The sequence below is a fragment of the Monodon monoceros genome, unplaced genomic scaffold (genome assembly GCF_005190385.1).
Source record: "Monodon monoceros isolate NGI ecotype Baffin Bay Population unplaced genomic scaffold, NGI_Narwhal_1 Super_Scaffold_18, whole genome shotgun sequence".
NCBI classification, from domain to species: domain Eukaryota; kingdom Metazoa; phylum Chordata; class Mammalia; order Artiodactyla; family Monodontidae; genus Monodon; species Monodon monoceros.
Genome location: NW_021703774.1, coordinates 42,535,569 through 42,548,235, shown reverse-complemented (window position 1 = coordinate 42,548,235; position 12,667 = coordinate 42,535,569). Strand labels below are relative to the sequence as shown.

Below are 12,667 nucleotides of genomic sequence, written 5' to 3'. Positions count from 1 at the left end.
CCCCCTTTGCCTCTTTCTTTCAAAGTCAGTTATTTTTAGATTAATTAATTTATTTATTTTTGGCTGCATTGGGTCTTCATTGCTGCACATGGGCTCTCCCTAGTTCTGGCGAGCAGGGGCTACTTTTCACTGCGTTGCTTGGGCTTCTCATTGCAGTGGCTTCTCTTGTTGTGGAGCATGGGCTCTAGATGCGCAGGTGTCAGTAGCTGTGGCACACAGGCTCAGTAGTTGTGTCACACAGGCTTAGTTGCTCCATGGCATGTGGGATCTTCCTGGACCAGGGCTCGAACCCCTGTCCCCTGCATTGGCAGGTGGATTCTTAACCACTGCACCACCAGGGAAGTCCTCAAAGTCAGTTTTAAGCAATGATATCACCCAGCTTATGCTTTGATCCCATCTTAGTTTTTTGTTGATAAACACTGAGCTTGGTCTGTTTGGTGATTTCCCGAGGCACAGAATGGTAAAACAGAACTCTTTGTCTTGATTCCTTTTTGGCTGGGACTTCTGCCCAACATTTGGACTGGTATCTTAATTTTATTGTTTCCCTCATTACAGTTCCTACCCAGAATCAGAGGAGGTCAAAGGTCTTTGCCAATTTGATTTGCCAATTTGAACAAGAAAAGACTTTTAAGAGAAGGCTGTCAAGGGAATGCCAGTCCATTCCACAGTATTTATGTAGCTATAAATGAAATAGAGAATTTTAAATCTGAATGGATTTAGTAGTGAAAAAGAATAAAAGATAATGAAAATAAGAGAAAATGGAAATAAATAAATATTGTTGGACAAAAGAGGCTACTTAATGCAATTATTTAAAAATAATTTTTGCATCTAAGAAAAATGAGTATTATAAGTTTGCTTCAAAAGACCACTGCAGGGCTTCCCTGGTGGCGCAGTGATTGAGAGTCCGCCTGCCGATGCAGGGGACACGGGTTCGTGCCCCGGTCCAGGAGGATGCCACATGCCGTGGAGCGGCTGGGCCCGTGAGCCATGGCCGCTGAGCCTGCGCGTCCGGAGCCTGTGCTCCGCAACGGGAGGGGCCACAACGGTGAGAGGCCCGCGTACCGCAAAAAAAAAAAAAAAAAAAAAAAAAAACCACTGCAGAACAAAGTAATGGAAACTATTTCATAACTTCAATAGCTATTTAGTCCCCAGAAAAGTAGAGACTCAAGACAGTCTCTTTTATTTTGCAAAAGTAGATTGATAATTTGGGGTAGCTACTATTCACAATAAATATATATAAGTTTAAGAAATCCTAAAAATAATTTTATTTCAAATGGTGAAGAGACAGAAGCATAGCTTATTTCTTGACCTGTTTCTTGCCAACCTAATTGGCAATCTAGTGGAGAAAAAAAGAAATTTCACTTTTCAAAAAGACTTTCACCAATTTCAAGGAATTCCTTTACTGAAGAGATAATCCAGTTACATGGGGGAAAACCTGTTTCATTGATTGGATTAGCATATGTTAGGAATAGACTATGGGCCAGGCATTCCCCTGGGCTCTGAATTACATGAAGAACAAAACTCTTCTAGTGTGGCATTCACGAATACCAAGACTGAAGTCAGCTGGGTTACCTATGTAGTAAAAGACAGAGTCTGTTCCTTACCTAATGCCTCCATTGAGTTAGAGTACAAAGATTGGTGAAATTTACTACTAAGGGAACCAGTCAACGGAGATAGAAATTTGAAGAAAAATGTTGAAATATGAGGCATATTTGCTTTCACTGCTTGAAGACACTGTAGAGGAAGACACAAGTCTAGTGTAATTAGCTATTGATATATTTGACCTGCCCACCTGTTAATATCCCCCATCATTAACTTACTATGAGGCTTTCTGATTATCTCAAATAATTTTTCTTCAAAATTTGCTTTAATATCCTAAAATTAATCCAGTTAGTATTTGGAAGGTACTCAGATACTTACACATAGTAAGTGCTATATAAGTCTGTAAAATAAAATAAAAATATATCTTTTACATTTCTATCTTTTATGTTTCTATATATAATGTAACAGTCATTTTAAAAATATGATCAATATTTGGCTTGCAATGGTATTATTAGTGGCTAATAAATTCCATGTCTGCTTTAGGTTAAAGGATTTAAAGTAACAATAGGATTATTACAAGACTTTGGGTTATTGTAAACACATGCTGTGTGATTGGAAATTAGTGATAAAGTAGGGCAAGAAGACAAAAAATCTGCCACCTTCCCCAAGATTTACTGTGGTTCAAGAGTTACTGTATTTTCCATATGATATATTATAAAAATCTGTGATGTTGTTCCTTTTTGATTTTAGACAGTTTTAATACTGTTTCAATTAATAAAATCTGTGTTAAGTAAAAATTGTGTTTGGATGACCTTTGACAGAATGTCACTCACTCAAATGGGTACTACCAAACTTTTTTTTTTTTAATCTCTTTTTTTTTTTTTTTTGCGGTACGCGGGCCTCTCACTGTTGTGGCCTCTCCCGTTGCGGAGCACAGGCTCTGGACGCGCAGGCTCAGCGGCCATGGCTCACGGGCCCAGCCGCTCCACGGCATGTGGGATCTTCCCAGACCGGGGCAGGAACCCGTGTCCCCTGCATCGTCAGGCAGACTCCCAACCACTGCGCCACCAGGAAAGCACTTTTTTTTTTTATATCTTTATTGCAGTATATATAATTGCTTTACAATGTTGTGTTAGTTTCTTCCGTACAACAAAGTGAATCAGCTATATGTATACATATATCCCCATACCCCTCCCTCTTGCGTCTCCCTCCCACCCTCCCTATCCCACCCCTCTAGGTCATCACAAAACATTGAGCTGATCTCCCTGTGCTATGCAGCAGCTTCCTACTAGCCATAAATTTTACATACCAAACTTTAAAAGTAAATATTGGTGAGAAATATAGTTTAAAATACCAAGTTAGTGTTTATTTTCCTCTTAATTTAGGATTTTAATAGTAGTTTAAAATAATAGCTTATGTGGGATAAGATTTTTCAAACTTTGTCCTCAAAACTCTAACACCTCCCATCCATGGTTTAGTAATTATTAAGAAATAAAATGACACAATTTAAAACAATTTTTCTTTTAGTTCCTGTTTTGTACATAATCGTGATAATCTAGAATAGAAAGGAAGTAAGTAAAATTCTTAAGTATTTGTTTTAAAAAACTCTCTAAAATCCCCAAATCCACCCCTAGAATATTTCATTATCATCATTATTCTTGTTCACATGATACCGTGATGATGACATTTGTTTATCTTTTCATATATGTTGATCTAATCTAATCAGAACATCTAGTTTAGAATTTACTGTAGATTCTCAGTGTTCCAGAAGAGCTTTGCTTTCAGTACTAACTGTTGTAATTTACTGGCAGGTTTTCAAATAGTGGGCTCATCTCATCACTGTTTAAGGTATGGGCTCATCTCATACCTTAAACTGATTTTTCTCCTAGCATCCACAGCAATTTGTAGAACTTATTTTTACATGCTTCAATACTGTAAGTTCTTCCAGGACAGAGATTAGTCTTCACTTGTCATTGCCTTACTTCTTATAACTGTTTCACATGTTATAAAAAATCCATAAATGACAGCAGCAATTTTGAAAGAATATAAGTGCCAGGTACTTTATACACACTGTTTTAAATTTTCACAGAACAATTTTCCTCATTTTTCAGATGTGAATTCTCAGGTTCTGGGAGTTTCAGTGACTTGCCAACACTCACAGAGGTAGTATGGAGTAGATAGAGCTAAATTTCAAATCCAGGTTTCTCTGACTTTCAAATCTCTAAAATACTTATTTTTTCCACTATGCCATCTCCTATTCAATAGCATGCTTAATGAATGAATGAATGAAACAAATCAACCTAATTTTTGCATAAGCATTAAAACCAAGATAAGAATATGAAAAATAACAGATCAGTAAGTCACCATGTCCTTGTTCTTTGAGATAGTGTTTTATTCTAATGATATATTTCTTGAGATAGTATTTATTTAAATTATATTTTTCTTGAGATAGTACTTATATGAATTATATATGTCTCTGTTTGGATTAAACCTCATTCATTTATACTAAATGTAATAGAAGAGTCTATTTATTCCAAGTTATCTGAGTTAATTCTAAATGACTGATAATGACTGTAAAGTTAATACAAAAGACAAAATGGCTTTGCCTGCTGTTGGTTCTTGACAATCATACATACTGATTGAGAATTTATCATCAATCCTATGTCTCTGGATCAGTCATAAAAGCAAGTGTAATAGGCAATATACATCAATTATGTATCAAAATAAAACTACAAAACGCTCTTTATAGAACTACTCTTGCTTGTGTAGCAAAATTAAGGAACTGTTACACTGAGCTTTGTGTGGAGATTTGTGCAACTAAGTGAGATACTTCACTCAAGGACTCATCTCAACCTTTTTGAAAGAATTAATTCTGTACTCCAAAGAACAACATTTGAATTTTTAAATGTAATTGAAGTAACAATTCTATTGCTTCAGCAATCTTTAAGATCAGTTTCTAAAATTAAGCCTGTTTCTTAGTCCTGTTTTTATGTAGCTCAACTTTTATATAAAAATCTTCTCAGTGTGTGGCATATCTTTGGAAACTAACACTTAATCTTTCAAACTTTATGCCACTTTTCTATTTGTCAAAAATCACATGTAAACATAGTTTCCTGGTAACTGAGTCTTCTTGGGCTGCTATAACAAAATATTACAGACTTTGAGGCTTAAACAACAGAAATTTATTTTCTTACAGTTCTGTAGGCTAGAAGTCTCAGATCAAGGTCTGGCAGGGTTGGGTTCTGGTGAAGCCTCTCTTCCTGGCTTACAGACAGCCACCTTCTTGTGTCTTATATGACAGAGAGAGGGGGAGCTCTGGTATCCCTTCTTGTTAGGACACTAATCCTATGGATCAGGGTCTTACCCTCATAACCTCATTTAACCATTAACCTCATTATTTCCTTATTAATTACTATCTCAAGATACCATCACATCTGGGGTTAGGTCATCAACATATGAATTTGCGGGAACACAGTTCAGTTCATAGCACCTGGCTCTTTTGTAAAGAATTATCTAAATTATGTAATAGATGGTGGCCACTATTTCTGTGCTTTGGGCCTGAATAGCCCATCTTTTCCCTAATTTCTAAAACTTTGGGGCCTCTATGTTTCAGGGTTCCCCATCTATCCTTTAAGAATTGCAGGTAGGGAAATGAGGCATACCTAGGATTATGTTGTCCAATTTTTGGGTTGTTTATTAGTTCTTTCCTTGCTTCTGGACCCGCATTCCTGGGTTGCCACAGAAGGTCCTATAAAAATATAGGCCAGGAAACCCCTACATATCAAATAATACAAATGCCAGTTATTTTCTTGGCCAGTCTCTGGGTTGTTCTGATGTCCTTAGGAAAACGTTGGCATTCTATACTAATTGCAATACAATCTAGAGTGTTGTGTAAAAGTAAATCAGAAGAGTGATACATAGACTTTGGTTAGAATGTATGGGTTCACCTTGATCTAGGTCAGATCAAATAACTAGTTGTAGATCTAAGAATACACTGTGTATCAGTATTTTCCATACAGAAGGAAAAAAGCTGTTTTAAGCATTACAATAACTATTATTTTCTGTTGAGAAATAAAAGCTATAAATGCCAGGAGAAAGAAAAGGCCCAATAGAAGTATTCCATTTTATTTAGTAGGGCTGAGGTTCAGGTAAATGTGTTTTCATTCTTTTTCTTATTTTAATTGTAGTTTAAGGTTTTAGATTCTGTATTCTGATACTGGTTTCCTTAAGTACAAAGTAAAGAGGTTAAACAACCAAAGATTAAAATGAACTTCCCATGACATACATGACATCTTTCCATGGACATAAAAAATGTAAAAAAGAACATTAAAGTATCTTTAATGTGAATTTCAAAATTTTTTTTGTTGTTGTGCAATTTAGAACAAATAACCTTCCCTCTCTCTTATACATGAATGCATATGTTCCCTTCTGGAAACATGGAATAAGAAGCTGTTTTAGAGAAGGTGCTATACTAAAAATGACATTATTTTGTCTGAACATGATTAGTCATGGAATGTAAATAACCAACTGGGAGTAAAGTACTGAAATGCTTGATTAAAATAATTCTTTAACTTAACTGAAGTGGAATGTAGCAAATTATGTATCTTTAAGGCATACTTGGAACATACTGTGTTATTAGGTGGCTGAAACCAAGCAAAACTTCTAGGTGAGAAAAATCTATAGAAATTCTGCTTCACCTTCAATTTTGATAGAAACCTAGATTCTGTGTCTTGGTCTATGCTCCATAAGGGTAATACACTGTGCTGCTCACCCTTGCAGGGCTTCATGTTCTACCCTTTTCCACCTCTAACCATAAATCTTCATAGATCTGTGCCTTCCTTTGTTTTCCAAGGTGACTGTGAGCTAATCTGATTAACTAAGCCAGGTTAATGTTCTCACCAATGCTAATATATTAACGTCAGATGCTTTAAGCCCTGCTACGACTGGCTTCCCCAATGTCATATTGGGCTCCTGTAGAAACAGTTCTGCTTTTTCTTTCTTATTAAAAAAAAGTCATCAGTGGTGGGAATTTCACTTCAGATAGGTCTGACAGCACCACCTCAGATCATGGGAGCTATTACTGGGCTTGTGAAGACTGCATTATCTCTCAAATCACAAAATTAACTCTGATGATTTCACCCAAGCCATAATTTCCTCTTTCTTTACCCCACCCCACTATTTTATTTACTGACTTTGAGAACTAGAGATTTTTAGTAAGAGTGATGTGGTCTTAGGTTTAATATTAATATAGAGGGGAGTTTATGCCTCATAATATATCAGTTAATTTCTTGAATTACTCTCTAATTGGTTTATTTATATATGTCTTCTACCCAGTGAGGAATTAGCTTCTTGTGGGCAGGAACCATGCATTGCAATGCTTCCAAGTGACAGTATAGCATAATGATTAACAACACATAAACACTTGGGTTCAAATATAGCTCTGCCAGTTATTGGCTGTGTGACCTTGAGCAAATCACTAAAATTCTCTGTGCTTTAGTTTTCTTATCTGTAAAATTGGGGTGATAATAGTGTCTACCTCAAATGACTGTGTAAGGATTAAATGATATAAAATGTATTATGTAAAATATATAGTATTTAATAGTAGGAACTTAATAGGTATTGAGTAGAATGATAATTAATAAATAATTTAAAATTTTAGATACTAGAACCAAATATTTAAAATTAATAACAGACATTGTCAAACTAATATAAATTTCATTTTGGAATCAATATGTATACGCACTGCTTATGTCTAATTATCTCCCTCACTCAAGTATATGTGTGTATGTGTGTGTGTTGTGTATGTGTATGTACATATCCACATTCATGTTGTACATTCATCTCAAAGCTGTTTTACATTCTCCTATCACATTACTGACTAAGGTCCTTTACCATCATACTTTGATTTACTTCTAGTTAGGTCTGTTTGCCACAAGGCATTTAAGAATGTGAAACCTGAAAAGGAGATTAATTTGAAGTCATGAAATACAGGCTAATAAAATGTACATGAAATTGCTTTGAAAACAATAGTAGAAAGGTTTTCTGTAAATGTGTACATATGTGGAAAACGGGAGATGAGTATTAATTCGAATGTGACATACTTGTTTTCCAATGAATTACCTCTCTAACTCTGATTTTTCAGCTTATAAGTGATTTTCTGTTTGAATTTCCTTTCAGCATTTATGTCATAGTGATTCATGTATATTTTCTGAATTTCAGTTGTCTAGTAGAGTAGGACTTTAAACAGACAGTAACAACACTCAGGCTTTCTGCTGCCACCTTTAGTCACTCTAGTTGTTAATTTGGGGGTAGGTCAACTTTTACATTTTTATATCATAAGGAGAGTTTTCTTTAGGAATAAATCCCCAGAAGCATGAATGGAGCATAGGACACACCATCCTCAAAATGGCTGTAACAAATAATGCTGAGCAAATGGTTGGCTCTAAGCAAATGTTCCTTTTCTTTTCTTTACATATAAAACTCACATATTGATGCTATTGAAAACATCCCTTACTTTATTTTTTACTTTTTTCCTCCCTAGTGTCTAAAGTTTATAATAACATTGATAGAAGAACTGTGATAGAAACTTTAATGTAAGACACTGCAGAGCAGATAGAATGTTTTCTTAGCTTCTACCTTTCTCAAATAGTTTTGATTTTTCAACAAATGAGACAGGCAAGTGAGAGATGTAGGGAGGCTTTTGAACAATTTGTATGTCAGGAATGTATAACAAATAACAATCATATTTGTCAACCAGTATCATCAGTAAAAAATATTCTGGGAAAATAGGAGCTTTCAAATTATAACTGAATTATTGCTCCTAACAAATGAAGAAGACATTAACTTATCCAGGTTTGCTCTTACTACATACAGATATTATCTTACTTGTTCTGAAGAAAATAGAAATGTCAGAACCTGGTGGGAAATTCAGAGCATATATATCTTGTTTTGAATAATCTCTGTATCTTGTAAAAACACTATACCAGGACATACTATTTGAATTCCATTACAGACATCACAGATGGTTTATATATATATATATATTTGACAATAACTTATGTAATATTAAATCCAGTTTATAAACATAATATTTAGGCAAAAAATTGCTGTGGAGAATTAAGTGATCTCTAAAATTTTTTCTAGCTTTAACATTAGGTAATTCTAAGTAGCATGCATAATCGTCAAAAAAATATATATATATATTTAAAATGGATGCTATAATTAAGAGCTATTTTTGCAGTTAATAAAAATATTCCATGACAAAAGAATGGGAAAACCTAACTTCATTCATTTTCATGATGCAAACTGTAAGGTTTATTAGTAATAATAATCACCTCCACAGGAGCAAAATGCCAAAAAAAAAAAAACTGAAAGAAAAATTTTACCTAATTTAACAAATATCAACAAACTCCATGTGTTTTCTTTTAAAAACATCATTTCTGTCTCATTAAATTTTTGAAGTAAACTTCTTGAAACAGACAACATTTTCCCACTTTAAAGATTAAAAAACAAAACACAAAACAAAAAATATAATATCAAGAAGAAAGCCCAAGAACACATAACTTGTTAAGTATTTGGTTCAGAGGTCTGAGAGTGCTTTAGTGCTGAACGTTAATACTCCCTCTCCCAGCTTGGGAGTCAACTCTTCAAATATAAAGTTCAAGGAATCATCACTTCTTTCTTTCAGTTCTCCCTTCACTTAAAGGAAGGACTGAAGAATTGTAAATTTCAAAATTAATACTCTATTCATGGTTTTAACTTTCTAGAGTATCAGACTCAAAATTGTGTGTTTACTCTGAACTTACATTAGTGAAGGTGACTGGTGCAAATTAACTTTAAAACAGAAAGATACACAGTATTTAGTTATCTTCATAGTAGATAAATATTATTTAATGTTACTTTGCAATATTTTAAAAGAACACACAATAATATATCAACAGTGAAATCATTATTTTTCCCCTAAGGTAAAATTTTAAAAATTATATTATCAAGAAGACTACCTGTAGACTCACAGTTTAGTGCCTGGTGTCCTCGATTGTGTTCAGTGGATAAGATTTACTGTCTGCTGAACTCCTCTCGAAGTGGAACAGGTTTAAGCTCAGATTTAAGATCCCTGAATATTGATGACCTTTACAGAAATAGCTCTGAGCAAGTAACAGGATTGAGGTAAGAGAATTAACAAAGCCTATTTACTAACAGTAAGGCAAAAACAAAAAAATAAATGGAAGAAAACCAAAGAACTTCAAGTCCTGTGGTAAAATGCACAACCTAAGATTTGAGAGTTATGTTTTATTTGGCGGACATTCTTAGGACTTCAAGCCCAGGAGACAGCCTCTCAGATAACGCTGAGAAAACTGTTCCGAAGAGGAGGAGGGGGAAACCAGAATATATAGGAGTTTTTGCAACAGCACCAGGTAGCTGAAACAAAAGATTACTGTTAACAAAAGAAAACTAGATATCTCAAATTAAGGAATTTAGTGCTCTTCTATGTTTGGGAAGATGCAAGATTCTGGGCTCGCTGAAATCATCCCTTGGATATTCACCTTAGCTGTCTGGGACCAGTTATCCTGTGTTTTCTCATCCTGAGTTTCCTCAGACTGCACCATCAGGGGTGAGTGCAGTCTGATGACTGCTAGATGGCAGGCATTCCTTGCTTCCATCCTCAGTTCTCTCAAGGCTCACCATGGGGGGTGGCTATAATCGCTGATGGCTGCAACATCCTTTACTGATATGGCGGGCAGTATTTTCTTTCCACATGTCCTATTTTCAGCAAGAGTATTGCCTCTCTTCCCTTCCATGTATGCCCTTCTGGACTGTCTTGCCATTTCGCAATTTTCCAATTTAAACTTTAATTTAAATATTTCATCCAAATAAAGTATTTTAGGACAGAATGCATGAAAAGAGCATGCAATGTAATTTTCCCAGAATCTTAACTCCCTCTGGAATAGCTTTAGATCTTAATGACTGTAGGTCTGATCAAAGAATCAGAATCACGAAGCTGGAAATGATGAAAGGGTAGTGGCACAAAAGCATAACACTTCAAATTATTTAAGGAAAAAAGAATCTTTTAGTGGGTATCTGTGGAGTTTCAGGATAATCACTGAGAAACAGCATTTGAGATGTCTGACAAAACAATGAAAATAACTTAAACTTTTTGAATAGTTGAAAGTTAGGTTTAAATGAAAGCTTGTCTCAACTTCAAAATACTGAATTTCGCAAGAGAAGTCTATAATTACTGTCATCAGATGCTGGGGCCCCCAACCAGCATCATGTTAAATTAAACCCTCTGAATTCTGTGTTTATCTTTCTGCTTCTTTATGTGGTGGAGAAAGGAGAGTTCAGGAATAGTTATGGTGAAGTCTGAGTGCTTCCCTTTTTTATTTTAGTGAGCAGGTCCAATATAAATATTCAAAACTTAAATTCTCATATAGGGGATGGAATTTTCAAGTGAACCATTATATACAGGGGCATTTTTTAAAGTGAGGGCCCAGACCATAAAGAAAGCAGTGGTAGGTATCAAATTAGAAAAAGAGAATCACCATGAAAACGGCAATGCAAATATATAGATATAAAGACTGGACAACAGCTGGGAAAAGCTGAAGTTTTAAAAATACCTTATTTGATGTATTACCCATATGATATTTTTAAAAAGCAAGATAAAAACATACTCAGAACGCATCACCATACAGTCATATGGTAATGAAGTAAGTCTACCCCCTAGTGATGTCATTGCTGGTTTCAGACCATTCTAGGAAAAGACTCTGTGGACAGATAAGTGTACATCATGCCTTCTGGTTTTATGGTATTGGAATTCAGACTACATAGATTATAATTTGTTTATGCCTACTCTTTGTGTTAAACTAAAAGAAGTTGGATTGCCTAGACACTGAGTGTTTTGCTTGAATGAGTCTTTGTTTTTTTAAAAAAAAAGCTAGTATTTATAATGTCATGAATCACACTAAAAACTTCTCTTTATAAAAGAAAAAATCCAAAGCAATTGTAGATTTGAGATTGAGTGAAAATAGAGTGATTAAGAGGTTGGGCTTCAGAGTCAGACAGACAAATACTTAAATTCTGGCTATGTCACTTACAGTAGTGTAATTTTGGGCAAATTACCTAGATTCCTCAAACTCTGGTTTCCTCATTTGAATAATAATAATACTAGCGACAACAGCAATAATAATAGCAGCACCAGCTTCATCGGTGTTTTGCAAAAAGTAAAAGTGTCGATACATATGAACTGCATAATTGCTCAATGAATAGTCATTGGTATGATTATTGTTGCTGGGTGAACTTCATGGTCCAAATTTCACAGACTTCAGTGCCCTATTCCCAGCAAAGGAGGAGAGGAATGTAGAAATGTGGAAGATGCCATGAGCCTTGAAAGTTTAGTAAATCTCTTTGTGATCTCATCTGTGAGAACATCTTTCATAACTTTTTCCAAACAATTGTTAATATATTTATATTTTCTATATATAGCAGATATACTGGGAAATGTTTTATAAATTTAGGTTTAAATTTAAAACATTCCCTTTTATCTGACATTCAGGCCACTATGAATTTAAAGCATGTCTCCTTGCCCTAGGATTTTATGATTTAGGAAATAAGTTTGAGTGTAGTTTCCATACTATTCACAACTGAAAAAAAATACAACCTTGTTTGAACTCTTACTGTGTTCCAAGTACTGTTCTAAGCATGTTACATACTTCATTTCATTTAATCTTCAAAATAGTCTTATGAGGTAGGAAATATTATTCTTTAAAGAGAGAGTTTAAATTTATGGATTCTAATCATATTACCTTTTAGGCACCAATGTTCTCAATGTTTTTAGTCAGTATTCATATAGTAGCCTTTTTATCTACTATAGTTTTTTCATGGTTAAGTGTTCAGAGCTATACATTGAAGGCTGTGTAGTGAATTGGTTGAGGGCACAAGCTGTGAATTATGAAAGATCTTGGTTCCAATTCTGACTCTAGTGTTGACCTTGGGTAAACTGCTTAACTTTTGGGGGCAGTTATTACTTTACATATTGAATGGGGCTAATGTTAACTACTTCATAGATTTATTTTAAGGATTAAGTGACTCAATTAATATAGTGTAAAATGATAGAGCCTGGCACATAATA

The 12,667-nt window shown here is 34.7% G+C and overlaps 1 protein-coding gene across 1 annotated transcript in view; it reads left to right on the top strand.

The window, feature by feature from the left end:
- ODR4 (odr-4 GPCR localization factor homolog) overlaps positions 1–12,667 on the top strand; it is a 117,019-nt gene that overhangs the window by 80,802 nt on the left and 23,550 nt on the right. The gene's annotated exons all lie outside the window — the stretch shown is intronic.